The sequence below is a fragment of the Protopterus annectens genome, chromosome 14.part0, assembly GCF_019279795.1.
Source record: "Protopterus annectens isolate FY-2018-M chromosome 14.part0, PAN1.0, whole genome shotgun sequence".
Lineage (NCBI taxonomy): Eukaryota > Metazoa > Chordata > Ceratodontiformes > Protopteridae > Protopterus > Protopterus annectens.
The window spans coordinates 41,108,682-41,125,023 of record NC_056748.1 but is presented as its reverse complement, the minus strand read 5'-3'; the positions used below and the strand labels follow the sequence as shown (position 1 = coordinate 41,125,023).

General features: G+C 39.1%; 1 protein-coding gene across 1 annotated transcript in view; it reads right to left on the bottom strand.

Annotated features, from left to right (window-relative positions):
• Window positions 1-16,342, bottom strand: part of LRMDA (leucine rich melanocyte differentiation associated) — a 2,308,867-nt gene that overhangs the window by 127,394 nt on the left and 2,165,131 nt on the right. The window lies entirely within an intron of this gene.

Sequence of the window (16,342 nt, the reverse complement as noted above, 5' to 3'; positions counted from 1 at the left end):
TCAAAGTTAATGTTGAGACCCCAAATAACAAACCAAGAATAGGCCAATACCATAGATGCCAAATATTTGGACACGCAGCCAATATGTGCTTTAATAAATCCAGATGCGTAAAGTGTGCCAAGGAACACTGGGCCAGAGATTGCAAATGACCAAGAGAAGAAAGGGCTACCTGTGCTAACTGCAGTTTGGACCACCCAGTGAACTATTACGGATGTGCAGCACACCCTTCCAAGAGCTTTTCTGGTAACAGTAATACAGGGCGCCCAGAACCACGTTATGTCAAACCTGATCTCAGTTATTCTGTGGCAGTCAAAACAGGAACCCTTGCTCCTGTCCCCACCAGTGCAGAAAATCATGATACTGACCACCTCAATGTGCTTAGCAATGAAAATACAACTCACAAAAAGAATGGTCTTCCTTCTCGACCTCATTCTGATCCCTCTTGTGGTCTCTCTGCTGTGCATGACAACAACGGGCTCACACTCTTAGCAAACTTACTATCAAATTCAAAAGCTTGAAGAGACTGAATATCTACTGTTCCAACATATTTGCCCTGTAAAGAGTGGGATGGAAATTCTGACATCCATAATCAGAGTGATTCCAACAATCCTAACCACCCTTCAAAATGAACCCTAGAAAGCCACAAATACTCCAAGATATAAATATAGCTTTCTGGAATGCCAACTGCCTCAAAGAAAAATCAGATGAGCTACAGGTATTTTTAGACTCTTACTCCATTGATGTAATTCTCATATGTTAAACATATCTACGCCCAGGTGTGGAAATCAAATTCAGAAATTATTACATTTACCGACAAGATCGCAAAACTGGGAAAGGGGGTGGCACTGCAATCATGCAAAGAAGAACATAGACCACTCAGAACTTCCTAGCATCACATATGGCCACTTAGAAGCCAACATGGTGATCATTAATACCGCAGAGGGCCCCCTCAGAATAGCTGCAGCTTACAATCCACCCTTAAAGCAGCTGCTACACAAAGACTTGGACTTAATTTTCCAGTCTGACTTACCAATGGTACTGGCCGGAGATCTTAATGCCAAACACCCCACTTAGAACAGCAAAACCACAATTGCCAAAGGAAGATCCCTAGTCAACTACTTGGACAACAGCAGTGGTACTTGATCCAGAAGAACCAACTCACTACCACCTGCATGGTCACCGCCCAGATATTCTGGACATTGCCTTATTAAAAAATGTGGCACAAACTCCCACCATTTACAGTATCAGCAAGCTAAGCTCTGATCACAACCCAGTAATCCTCACCCTAGATTGTCCCGGAGCAAGCCCAGCCACAGTCAATCAAGCTACAACAGAAAAAAGATCTGTTGGCAAGCATTCACGGACACTTTGCAGTCCTGTCTACCTCACATTCCTACCATTCTAACTTCGACAAAATTGGATGAAGCAGCAAGCTCTCTCACTAGCTGCATCAAAATAGCCATCTCCAAAGCAACCATGAAGCTCCCCTATTATGTGAAGAAAAATCCTCTCCAGATACTGCCCTGGCAGAAGGAAAAGATCAGAGAAAAGAACAGAGCTCGCAGGAAGTGGCAAAAATTCCGCAACCCGAAGGATCACTCCAAAACAAATCATTTAGCAACAGAAATCCAAAAAGTACTATCAGCAATTAAAAATCATAGATGGGCTCTAACCATCTCAGAAATGGAAAATCATCCAAACATCAAATGGAAAGTTTCAAAAGCGCTAAGACAAAAAAAAACGGTCCCGATGCCTGCTATACACAGGCTAAATGGGCTAGTCTTTACCTGTCAGGACAAGGCCGAAGCCATTGCGGAGTGCTTGGAATTATAGTGCTCTCCAAATTTTCAAGAGGCAGATCTGGTACACATTAAGAAAGTCCACAAAACCACAGAAAAATATCTGCACAAGAAACACAATGAAAGAATAGATTTTGCCACATCAAGTGAAACTAGGAAAAATTGAAAAAAGCAAACGTCAAGAATGCAGCTGGACCAGACAACATTCCTAGCAAAGCTCTGCAATATCTACCCACCAAGGCCATAGTCGCAATTACCAACATCGCCAATGCTGCAATGAGACTTGGATATTTCCCTAAGTGCTGGAAAAATGCAGATGTGGTAGTTTTGCCAAAACCAGGCAAGGACTGAGCATTCCCACAGAATTACAGACCCATCGGTCTTCTAAGTGCTCTGGGGAAAGGGGTAGAAAAAAATCATCCTACAATGCTTGCAAAAACGTGCCTCGCAAAAGAAGTAATCATCAACGAGCAGCATGGTCTCAGAGAGAACTACTCCACAACTCACCAGTTACTGCGAGTCGTTGAACACATCACTGAAGGATATAATACCAACAGGGCAACAGCAGCTATTTATCTAGATGTCTCCAAAGCATTCAACAAGATGTGGCATGAGGGCCTCATATACAAACTTATTTTAAAAGGCTTCTCCTCTTACCTGATCTGACCCGTTTTTTTCCTACCTTCAAGGCAGAACCCTCAAAGTAAAAATGAATGGTGCCCATTCAAAGGAAAAGGCAATCACAGCCGGAGTCCCACAAGGTTCCACTTTATCACCGCTATTGTTTAACATCTACATTAGTGATATACCAAACATAGGCGGAACCATACTGGCGCAGTATGCAGATGATACGGCAATACTATACAAATCCAAACAGCCTTGGTTAATCTCCAAAAGACTCCAAGAGGCTGCTGATGCTCTAGAACCTAGGTTCTGTGCCTGGTGCACAGAGATTAACCCAGAAAAGAGCACCACAATATTAGTGAACAGATGTTTCTTATATCCAGACAAAATGATTACTATGTTCAACAAAGCCATCCTATGGAAAGAATGTGTAAAGTACCTCTGAGTCACAATGGACAAACGACTCTCCTGAAAATCACACATAGAAACTAATGTGACGAATGCACAGAAAACCTATAACCAACTTTACCCACTAATGAACAGGAGAAGTGCCCTGAGTATCAAAAACAAACTACTTCTCTACAGAACCACAATCAGAGCCCAGATGCTCTAAGCAGCACCAGTACAGGGATATGCAGCTAACAGCTACATAGCAACTCTCCAGTGATTACAAAATAAGACCCTTAGACTCATCCTAAATGCTCCATGGTATGTAACCAATGAACAGCTGCACAGAGACACCCACTGACCAACTATGAAACAACTTATCCAGGATTCAGCAACTAAGCTATTTAAACAGCTGAAAACCCAACCGCAGGAGGACATTAAATCAATGATGAATTATAACGAATCACACTACAGAAAACATAAAAGACCCAAAGGAAGTCTGGACAGCTAACTGTCTGTCAGAATAACTGCCTAACGTGCAGATTTGATCAGCTTTAGATAACATAACAAATGCCAACACAAGTCCAAGAAGATTAAAAACTACAGAGATGATGGAGAGAGAGATGCCAAGCCTCAGGCCTCCATTGGAGCAGAAGATTCAAGAAGTGCGTCACACACTTGGAACTCATGTGTTGCTAAACTTCACTATTGACCAATCCTCCATTACCTTAAAATATGTCCATTTTTATGTATAAATTCAAAAATCAATCCATTTCACATGCATGGTTACCAGACTGAATTTTAGAAAATGGTTTACAGATGTTCTTGTTGTCAACAAACATAACATTGTTGTTTTAATAAATATTTACTATCTACAATACTTACAAAACTTTTAAAATGCCAGAATAACAAAACAACAGCCTCTTTTACCATTTAACAGAGCCTGTTGGTGGGTTCTGTTAACCAAGTAGCGCTTAAGCTTGCTCATTGCAAACTTCCTCAGTTTCTGATTTAACTTCTGAATCATGCAGTGGTTGAATCATGCAGAAGTATTAACAGTATTGAAGTGAGATCACAATACTGCGCTGAAGAGCTGGATTACTAATAATGTTATTTCAGGGTGTAGCAGGGAAGATAAAACAATATCAAAGAAGTAAAAATGATGAGAATATACCAAAAGGTCATAATAAACTTGACTTCTAATCTGATTTTCTAGCACATGTTTGACTACTGTCTTTGAATCACTAGCAGATTTCTGGAAAAGTGTCCCAGGCAGCTGTATGGAGGAGAAAACAATATTAAAAAAAAAAATGAAAAAAAGAGATTTCTGGAGAAGTAATGCAAGAAGTTGTAGAAAAGATGAATAAATAATACAAGGCTACACAGTGATGATATAATGATAGACATTGAAGATGAGCCAGTGATACAAAGCTAAGTATGTCATGGATAGACTATAAAAAAGCATCTGACAGTATCCCACATTCATGGATAAAAGAGTGCTTAAAACTGTATAAGATACACCCTACACTGATCGACGACATTTCAGCGACCATAAAACAACTGGCAAACCACTTTGCAGTTAAGCCATGATAAAGAACAAATTATTATTCCAGGGATAACAATTCAAAGGGGGATGTTTCAGGGTGACTCTCTGTCATTGGTGCTATTCTGTCTTGTTCTTAACCCATTAAGCTGTTTACTTAACAGATTAGGTCATGGCTACAATTTGGCTCCCAGAAAACAACAAAGTATAAAGACTTCTCGTCTTCTTTTTGTAGATGACTGAAAACTGAATACTTCTTCAGATGAGGAACTGAAAGCACAACTGCAAGTGGTCAAAACTTTTTCAGATAATATAAGAATGTCATTTGCTCTTGACAAACGTGCATAAGCAGCCTTTAAAGCATGAAAACTGCAGCACCAAGAAAACATTAGTTTAGGACAAGAATGTGATATAAAAGAACTTGAGCAAGAAGGACTGTATAAATATTTGGGAACTGATGAAGGATCAACAATAAAACAAAGAAATGCAAATAAAACTTAGGAACATTTTAGAAGACTTAAATTAATACAGAAAACAGCATTGACATCTAGGAACACAAAGTCCAAGCTATAAACCAATTTGATCTTCCTGTCCTAACTTACAGTTTTAGAGTGACTGACTGGCCCCAAAAGGTTTGGACAGGTTGGATAGGAAAATAATGACGGCTCATGCTCATCAAATGATTTATAAAAATCAGTGCGTACCAACATTATATATTCCCTGTTTTAAAGGAAGTATGGGCCTCCTCTAAACTGATTACATGTATAGATCTGCAACAGTGGGACTGTGTACATATCTGAAGAAAGTTTTGAAACATGAGGAGAATAAATCTAAGATGACTTCCCTACTTAGTTTAGGAGAAGCATATCGGCATCAATCGGGAATGGAAATCAAACCAGAAGTAGATAAAAATCAGGCAGCAACTGAATGTGCCAAACAAAACAAAAGAAAGGATATAAGGTAAAAGATCAGATAAGAAGGCAAGAAATGTGGAAAATGCATAAATATAGTTGCAAGTATAGAAAACTCTTGGAACAACCTCATGTTGATCAGGATCGAAAGAAGGAATGGTCAAGAAGAGGACTACATACACGTTGGTTTACAAAGTCCTTTGAACATGTGGGAGAAACAGACAAATGTAGAATTTGTAAAACAGAACTGGATATAGTTGCACATCTTGTTGCTGGTTATAATATACTAATGGCAGAAGGACTGAAAATTGAAAGGCATAATAATGAGGCAAGACTGTTGCACTGGGGATTGTGCAAACATTAAAATACTGAAGTAGGTGAAAAACACTGAAAACGTGAACTACACAGCATCATAGAAAATGATGAAGTTTATATCACGTGGGATCACCCACTAGCAACAGTTCCAAAAATAGATACGAGAAAACCAGACAGAGTAGTCCATGAACAGAAGATAAAATTAGCATTGATCATTGAAGTTGCTACATCCAGTAACTACAGTGTCTTATGTACAGAGAGACACAAAGTCATAAAATACTAGGATTTAAAGGAAGAAACAAGGGCGATGTGGAGAAAACAATTACAAAGTGTACTGCCAGTTTTCAAAGTCATAAAGCATTTAGCAAGAGCTGTCAGAAAGACAGTGTAAAAGATTCTGTTATGCTACCAAAAGTCAGGGACATATTACTGGCATATTACCATCATAGACAGAAGGCAGAAACAAATCTGTTTTTTTATTCTGCCACTGTCATTTGCTGACCATTACTGGCAGGTTTAACTGCCTAGCACAATACCCCATCTTAACAAATGAAGCAGGAGGTGCTTAACAACTCTTATGATCAGGTCTCACCCTACAGAAGCGCTTAACTGATGTGTCTTTTTCTGCATGTCAGATTGTAATCACTGCGCTCCATGCACTACAATATTATTTATGTGTAACAGCTTTAAAATCTCTCACATCACTGGTGTGGATTTCAGCTGAAACAGACATAGGAGCAGCTCACCTGTTACAAAATGTTTAAAGAAAATAAAACCGGATTTATTATCAGAAACTAGTCCACTATTATTTAGCAAAGCGTCATTTTTGCAGTGTTCCTTTCATTTAATTGATCCGATTGAAAAATAAAAACTTTTACTACTATCTTTAGCTTGGGTAGCAACTTTGTTTCACGCTTTAAACAGTAGAATAATGTATGATAGAAGTGGAAAAGACGTTAGATCTGATCCAGAGACAAAATGTATATGAATAAGAGCAGACGAAAAATGTGAAACAATGCTGAGTTTTACAGCTAGCTACACAGTCAGAACGCATTTCTGTTAGGGGAAAGAAGGCAAGCACAGGAACACAGAAATACCCCACGACAAGGGGCTTCTAACGGTTAAATGAGTGCGATGTGCCTTTTTAGCTAGCAGTATAATTATGACTGACAGATTCCTCTAAAATTCATTTATGATATTTTAATTTAAAACCTGGTTACAGAGCATTAGGGCACATAAAGAAACATGCAGTCCTTGAAAATTCAGATTCAAACTAAGACTTGACAAAGCTCCAGCAGAAACATCAGGGTCTGGCATGCATAACACACACAATGAGTTCCAATGGAAAACACATTTATATCCATACAAGTGCTAAGGCCCGCATGTCTTACAGGTCTCCCCACACTCTGTCATGGAGACAAATATTTTCTTTCACAAAACAACCCATTACATATTCCCTGTGTATCTTACTGATGCCACAAGGCAATTTGGCTGTGAAATCCAAACAGCGATGTGCTCAGTATTTGAGCAGCATGCTTTACCTTGAGCACTGCTAGAGAATTACCAGTGTGGTAGTACATTAACACTGCTAGAGAATTACCAGTGTGGCAATACATTAGCACTGCTAGAGAACTACCAGTGTGGCAGTACGTTAACACTGTGAGAGAATTACCAGTGTGGCATTACGTTAACACTGTGAGAGAATTACCAGTGTGGCACTACGTTAACGCTGCTAGAGAATTACCAGTGTGGCAGTACATTAACACTGCTAGAGAATTACCAGTGTGGCAGTATGTTAACACTGCCAGAGAATTACCAGTGTGGCAGTATGTTAACCCTGTGAAAGAATTACCAGTGTGGCAGTACGTTAATACTGCTAGAGAATTACCAGTGTGGCAGTACATTAACACTGCTAGAGAATTACCAGTGTGGCAGTATGTTAACACTGCCAGAGAATTACCAGTGTGGCAGTATGTTAACCCTGTGAAAGAATTACCAGTGTGGCAGTACGTTAATACTGCTAGAGAATTACCAGTGTGGCAGTACATTAACACTGCTAGAGAATTACCAGTGTGGCCGTACATTAACACTGCGAGAGAATTACCAGTGTGGCACTACGTTAATACTGCTAGAGAATTACCAGTGTGGCAGTACATTAACACTGCTAGAGAATTACCAGTGTGGCAGTACATTAACACTGCTAGAGAATTACCAGTGTGGCAGTAAATTAACACTGCTAGAGAATTACCAGCGTGGCAGTACATTAACACTGCTAGAGAATCACCAGTGGGGCAGTACGTTAACACTGCTAGAGAATTATCAGTGTGGCAGTACATTAACAATGCTAGAGAATTACCAGTGTGGCAGTACGTTAACACTGCTAGAGAATTACCAGTGTGGCAGTACATTAACACTGCTAGAGAATTACCAGTGTGGCAGTATGTTAACACTGCTAGAGAATTACCAGTGTGGCAGTACGTTAACACTACTAGAGAATTACTAATGTGGCAGTACGTTAACACTGCTAGAGAATTACCAGTGTGGCAGTACATTAAAACTGCTAGAGAATTACCAGTGTGGCAGTACATTAACACTGCTAGAGAATTACCAGTGTGGCAGTACGTTAATACTGCTAGAGAATTACCAGTGTGGCAGTACATTAACACTGCTAGAGAATTACCAGTGTGACAGTATGCTAACACTGCTAGAGAATTACCAGTGTGGCAGTACGTTAACACTGCTTGAGAATTACCAGTGTGGCAGTACGTTAATACTGTGAGAGAATTACCAGTGTGGTAGTATGCTAACACTGCGAGAGAATTACCAGTGTGGCAGTACATTAACACTGCTAGAGAATTACCAGTGTGACAATACATTAGCACTGCTAGAGAATTACCAATGTGGCAGCACATTAACACTGCTAGAGAATTACTAATGTGGCAGTACGTTAACACTGCTAGAGAATTACCAGTGTGGCAGTACATTAAAACTGCTAGAGAATTAACAGTGTGGCAGTACGTTAACACTGCTAGAGAATTACCAGTGTGGCAGTACGTTAACATTACTAAAGAATTACCAGTATGGCAGTACGTTAACACTGCGAGAGAATTACCAGTGTGGCAGGACGTTAACACTGCAAGAGAATTACTAGTGTGGCAGTACGTTAACACTACGGGATAATTACCAGTGTGGCCGTACATTAACACTGCTAGAGAATTACAAGTGTGGCAGTACGTTAACACTACTAGAGAATTACTAATGTGGCAGTACGTTAACACTGCGAGAGAATTACCAGTGTGGCAGGACGTTAACACTGCAAGAGAATTACTAGTGTGGCAGTACGTTAACACTACGGGATAATTACCAGTGTGGCCGTACATTAACACTGCTAGAGAATTACAAGTGTGGCAATATGTTAACACTGCTAGAGAATTACCAGTGTGGCAGTACGTTAACATTACTAAAGAATTACCAGTATGGCAGTACGTTAACACTGCGAGAGAATTACCAGTGTGGCAGGACGTTAACACTGCAAGAGAATTACTAGTGTGGCAGTACGTTAACACTACGGGATAATTACCAGTGTGGCCGTACATTAACACTGCTAGAGAATTACAAGTGTGGCAGTACGTTAACACTACTAGAGAATTACTAATGTGGCAGTACGTTAACACTGCTAGAGAATTACCAGTGTGGCAGTACATTAAAACTGCTAGAGAATTACCAGTGTGGCAGTATGTTAACACTGCTAGAGAATTACCAGTGTGGCAGTACGTTAACACTACTAGAGAATTACTAATGTGGCAGTACGTTAACACTGCTAGAGAATTACCAGTGTGGCAGTACATTAAAACTGCTAGAGAATTACCAGTGTGGCAGTATGTTAACACTGCTAGAGAATTACCAGTGTGGCAGTACGTTAACATTACTAAAGAATTACCAGTATGGCAGTACGTTAACACTGCGAGAGAATTACCAGTGTGGCAGGACGTTAACACTGCAAGAGAATTACTAGTGTGGCAGTACGTTAACACTACGGGATAATTACCAGTGTGGCCGTACATTAACACTGCTAGAGAATTACAAGTGTGGCAATATGTTAACACTGCTAGAGAAGTACCAGTGTGGCAGTACATTAGAGTCTCTCCTCCTTACTTTTATAGCGTGTGAGATGGCTGGGGCAGGTAATGAGCTGCACACTAACAGATACCCCAAGGAGCACATCGCAGTTATGCTTTGTTTTTCATAATGGGTATGTTACCATGATTATATATAGTCAAATGTATGCAAAAACTCACCTGTTTTACTTTTTTTAAATTTGTATTCCACAGGTATCACAGGCAGGTGCAGCTTTTGTGTGTGTGTGTGTGTGTGTGTGTGTGTGTGTATAAAGAGAAAGAAACAGAGATGTTTGATGTGCAAAATGTCTGTGTGTGAGATGATGAACTTTCTACACAGTTTGTTTAATAGTGAATTTACAATATCTCGAATGCTCAAATATATTAAAATCGAACATTTGTGCAATGGATATATTGTGACTGTGTAGGTTTAAATGGAGGTTGTGACTGTTGTATTGTTTGCTGGTGTGGGTATACTGGCTGTGCTATGTTATTGCCCGTGTGATTTCTTTTCATGCATCAGCAGTTACTGCAGTCTGCAGGGAGATAGCCCTCTTCTCCATATTGATGCAAATGTGTAGGTGGTATATTTAAGTCTGGGCGAGATGGGCGTACAGGGTGCTTTGAACCATACTTTGTCTCTTTGTTTGTTTTTGTCATTTTCTGATTTGTTGTGACATTTTGTTACTTTTACATTCATTATTTTGTGAGGAGGATGTTTTGAGTTGCCAACATACGTATCAGCCTCTTGGCACAAGAAATCTGGACAAAGCCAAAATAAATGCGGACAAAGGTCTAAAACAGGGACAGATTTTAAATATTACTCTTACAAATTTAGAAAGTTGCTAGAATTAAAGGTTTGTAATTATTGTGCATTTACTGAAGGTTATGAAGTTTATTAAAACTACTTGGTGAATAGAGTTTTGCGAAAGAGCGTTTTTTGTTTAAACGCACTTTCACTGAACTGGGATCATTTATTTCAGTTTCAACAAATTGAAATGTCGATGGATTGAAGTACATCCATATATATATATATATTACACACACACATACACATATACACACACACACACGCATACACATGTACACACACACACACACACACACACACACACGCCTACATATATATCTGTGTGTTGTGTTAATGGGAGCCTAACTTTTCCATGACAGCTGAAGTCATTGACTCCAGAAAATACTGATCCACAAAGTTTTTTTTTTTTGTTGGGGGGAGCACCACCGCCCCACTTGTTAATTATATACAGCAACTCTGAGATCGCACTACAGTGGGAAAAGGGTATATTCCTTGATCCCCAAAATACAGCATTTTCTAACTTAAACAGTTGCCACTTTTCAGACAGCTGATTTTCAATCAGCTGCATCAGCTTTCCCCCTGGTTAATGATAACATTCATTAAGAAAGACTATGCAGCTCTGTATGTATATATGGGGCCTATATTATATTGTCGAAACAGCATTACAGCGAATGTTGTTTCGACAACAAATATAGAGTGAAATCCCAAAACAGTGAAAGCTCAGGTCAGTGATTTCTCTCCTATGGAAAAAAATTGCTTGGCCTGAGCTGTGACATTGCCGTTTACCCAACTATAGTGCGATCTCGGAATTGGTTTATTTAGTTAGGGGGTGTGTGTTTTTACTGGTGTATTTTGTCCTGTTGGAAAAATCGGTGACCTGGGGTTTCGCTGTTTTTGGATTTTGCTCTATATTTGTCATCGAAACGGCATTCGCTGTAATGCTGTTTCGACAATATAACATAGACCCATATATATATATATATATATATATATATATATATATATATATATATATATATATATATATATTGTTTGTCTTATGTTAACTGTGAATGAACATCTTCTCATTCAATCACATAATACTGACTGAAACACAGTAACGAAAAATAGATGGACGACACTCCTCCAAACCTCAGGAACTGCAAAATAAAGTCTCTGAGGTTTGGAGGAGGGTCGTCAATCTATTTTTCTTTACAGTGTGCTCATATTATTTCAGTGTGTCAGTGAAACACAGTAACCACAACAGATTGAGGACAATGGCCATTCCCCCTCAGGAACCGTGTTAAACCCAGTTTGGATGTTTTTACTGCTTGGAATGTGGATTATTTTTTGATTGATGGAGTTGACCAAATGCATTCGGCATTTGCTTATATAAGCATATGAGTACAGATTGTGTGGCTGCAGGTTCATTTAATCATACATTTTTTGCTGGTAAATATAGTCAAATGGATTGGTTTGTGATATATCAAAACAGTTGAGTACAGGATTATCACAACTAGTGGAAGTGGACTGTAATGTATAAACTTTCTTTTGTTACAAATGTTTCGGCATTAGATTTGAGTGTATGTATGTGTGTGTGTGTGGGGGGGGGCTATGGAATGTGACAGAGGTGTATTGTGTTGTTTGTGGGGTTTGTGGATTAGGGTTAAAGTAAGGGCTACAACAAATGATAGGTGTTTGTGTGTCATTCTGTCTGTCTGACTCTCCTTTTGTCTGGTTTAGTGATACTGCTAGGGAATGTGTAGGACTGAAGTGGGAGGCAGGGGTGGGATAGGCTAAGGTTAGGATTACCACATGAGTAAAGTGGTGTGGGAGGGGTGAAATGTGACAAACACATGCACTGTCCTGCATAACATGGATGTGATACTGAATGCACCAGCTATTCCAGTTTGTCTATGACATGGCCCATAGTTGTGGACCATACACCATCTCTTTGCCAATGCTACAATATTTCTGCCTCAACTATGGTATTGCTTCTGCATATGAGCCCTCTGACTCTCTACCCTGTCCTTCTAGGGCCGTTGCAGTTTGCACAGTACCACAGGATTTCACCTTGTCAAAATGGGCACACAATTCTTTTCATGTCCACTTACATTTACAACCTGTCACTCACAACTAAAACCATAACAAAGTTATTCAAACATACTACAGTAGTTCCTCTCCCTAAAATCTCAAATGCAAAACTACATAAAGAATACAGCTCCACAGCTAAACTTGATAATATAGGTAAAATATTAAAAAAGATTGCATGTGATTACACCATTCAATAAATTTCACAATATGACATCCTTTCTTACAAGCAACATGGCTTCAGGCTGCAATACAGTCCCTTCACAGCTGAACTCTCTCTGTTACCAATAATATTTACTCCAACAAGCAAATAGGCAAATTCACTACTGCAATGATTACTGACATAAAAAGTGCATTTGAGTGTGTAGATCACAACATTCTCCTGTTCATGGTTCAAGAACTACCTAATCAAAAGGACCTTCCGAATAGAAGTGGTGCAGTGGTAGCATTGTCTCCTCACAGCAAGAGGTTCTCCAGTTCGATTCTCGGCTGGGGTGCCGTCTGTGTGGAGCCTGCATGTCCTCCCTGCATTCACGTGGGTTTCCTCCAAGTGCCCCAGTTTCCTCCCAGGTTATAAAGACATGCATCTGTAGCATTTCTCCCCGGGCCTCCACTGAAAACTGGCTTCATTCCAAGTCAGAGTTTCCCAGTTAACAAATGTTAAAAATAAAGAAAACCTTCCTCAATCCCACATCCCTCCTCTTCATGAACAGGGGAGTCTCACAAAGATCTGCAAATGACCCTCTCTTATTTTCTCTGTTTATTAACAACCTTCCATATTGTCAACCCACCCTTAACTCTATCCTCTTTGGGCACAACATATCCATATTTGGATCTTCTAACTCTTAAAAGCAAATAAACACAAACTATATCTCAATACCAGACAATATACCATCTTAATGTTTAAGACCAATAAGGAGCTGTCAACCTCCTCACCTCTAAGACCATATCAGCACCCACTCCTAGGTATGACACAGCTAGGACACCTGTGTATAATTTTCAACCAGTCTATCTATTCTACGTACACAAAAACAAAGACCTTGTTCAACTAAATGTAGCCTATAAAATATCTCTTCTTATTAAAGACACAGGAAAAGCCACCACTATCAATGTCCTTTTACCTCAGCTTGAATATTCCCTTCCTATTACTGTACTTAAAGATTCTAAAAGTCTCCATGTAGTTAAAAAAACTCATAAATCAGATTTGTAGGTTTATTAACCTTTGTTCTTTGTATGGTCATCACTGCTTTACAATTAATAAGTGTAACTGGCTCTCTTCTCAACACCTATACATACAAATTCGTAAGTGAACGTTATTGGCCCCTACTGAAAAAAAAATTCAGGAACAGCTCATATTCCCTTAGGAGTACCAATAACAGTTTACTGACACCCCTTTTTACACACTTGCAACTACTAAAAACTCTACACTGAATTAACATCTTCCCAGATATATGCAATTCTAGCATACCAGACAATGTTTGCACATTCCTCAAAAAACATGACAGAGATAAAAAAACAATACCATTTCTTTGACAATAAAGGACAGCAACATCACATTTCTTCCTGTTACTATGACCAGTGCAGACCACTCCAAATTCAACATTGGTTGAAGCAAATCTCTGTATGTAATATTGCCTATTATGCAATCCCTCATACTGACAAATTCAATACATTGAGTAAATACTCCACTATTTAATCTCTTAAATTAACTGCTATTACTTAACCTGATACACCCACTCTTTTTTAGTACATTACCATCCTTCCTCTTCATTTCCCGTTACTAACCTTCCCTCTTCACTCCTCATTACTGACCTCCCTTCTTCCTCTTCACTCCTTGTTGCCATCCTTCCCTCTTTGTTACCGTTCTTCCCTCTTCACTCCTCACTGCTAAACCTGCCAACTGGACTACACTTACGTCTCTCACTTTTTCTCTTTAACGATTACAGTTTAATTATATTCTATAAGTATTGATGTACAGTGTACATATCACTGGACTCTGCTTAGCTTTACACAAATGTGCAGTTTCTTCTCCAGCTTTATTACACCCAAATGTGATATATAACTTTGAATTCATCAATAATTGTGATGTATAACTTTTGCTTTATCAAACCTAATGGTATTTTATGTTGCTGCTTGTATACTTCATACTTTCAATCATCACGTGCAATCTGGCTCGGGTCACACCTGGAGAGGGTCCTTGGACCAGTGTTCTTACCCAGTTAACAGATGTTTAAATAAATAATGAAATGCTATGCAACTATATACTAAAATATACATGTACACTTACTATTTTTGTGCAAGTATTTTATAACACTGTTAAATCTTACATCTACTTGCTTAAACAACTTCTACGCAAATAGTAACATACCCCTCTCTCAGAATCAAATTACAACATTCAAATAGTTAGGATTTCCAACCCCACCATCATATTCAGTCACTCAGCTCCTTCTTTCCTCTTTTAAGTCTGCCAGGATCTGTTTAGGGTACGAGAGATACAGTCTCCTGTAAGGTGGAAGGCCTAATATGACGAATTAGTACCCCGCCAGACACTTTTTTTTTTCTTTTTCCTTCATTAATTTATGGACATTTGTTAACTGAGAATGCCCAACGGGGACATCACATTTTCAGAGGAGTTCTGGAGAGTGAACACCAAAAATAATGGACCCAAGTGATATTACACTGGGATTGTTATAACAAAAAAAAAAAATGAAACAACAAGAAAAACAAACAGTGAAATAATGTAATGATGCCTATTAAATAAAACAGAGGGATACAAATAGTGCAGCAACATTTATAATCACAAAGCAATGAAGTCAAAGGTTGTAGGGTAAAGATTTGGTTAATTTCACTATAGATACAGTACGAACTCAACAAAGAAAATTAATCATTTTAGGTGTACAACGCAGCATGAGAAATGGTTTATTATGGGTTGTACTTCACGCATCAGTAACGCAGTGCATAACAGCAGCAAGGAGCAAATCCGGGAGTAAAGTTTATATCGAACTGCTTCCAGTTCTCGTTTAGCATCCGCGAGTAAAGTTTATATAGAACTGCTTCCAGTTCTCGTTTAGCATCCACGAGTAAAGTTTATATAGAACTGCTTCCAGTTCTTGTTTAGCATCCGTGAGTAAAGTTTATATAGAACTGCTTCCAGTTCTTGTTTAGCATCCATGAGTAAAGTTTATATAGAACTGCTTCCAGTTCTCGTTTAGCATCCACGAGTAAAGTTTATATAGAACTGCTTCCAGTTCTTGTTTAGCATCCGTGAGTAAAGTTTATATAGAACTGCTTCCAGTTCTCGTATAGCAAAACACAGACACAACCCCCCTGCCAATTGGCTCCCTTCAGCCTATTGCCATCAGACATTTTATACTACTCAGATATCAGTCTATTGATATGCGTTTGATCTGTTCAGCAGGACCACAAATCAGGTTGTATCCCGCAAGTGTTGCCTGTTACTCACAGTAGTACAATGGTGCACAACGTCCAGCCCTCGACGCAACACCATCTGGCCCCCAGAGAGTAACCAAATATTTTTTAAAAAAGTGAAGAAATGCTATGCCTTACTCCAGTCACTAAAACTTTCCAGCATGTGCTTACTTACCTAATTGACTGCAGTTGTGTACACCTCTAATTTTAGCTGCGGAAGTAACTATTACTTGTTGTTTATAACTTGTAGTCTGCAAAGAGTAGTAACTTTCTGCAAGAGTTTGTAATAAGTCATGGCTGCAAGCTAGAATAAAGTTAAATGCAAGGTTGATGTA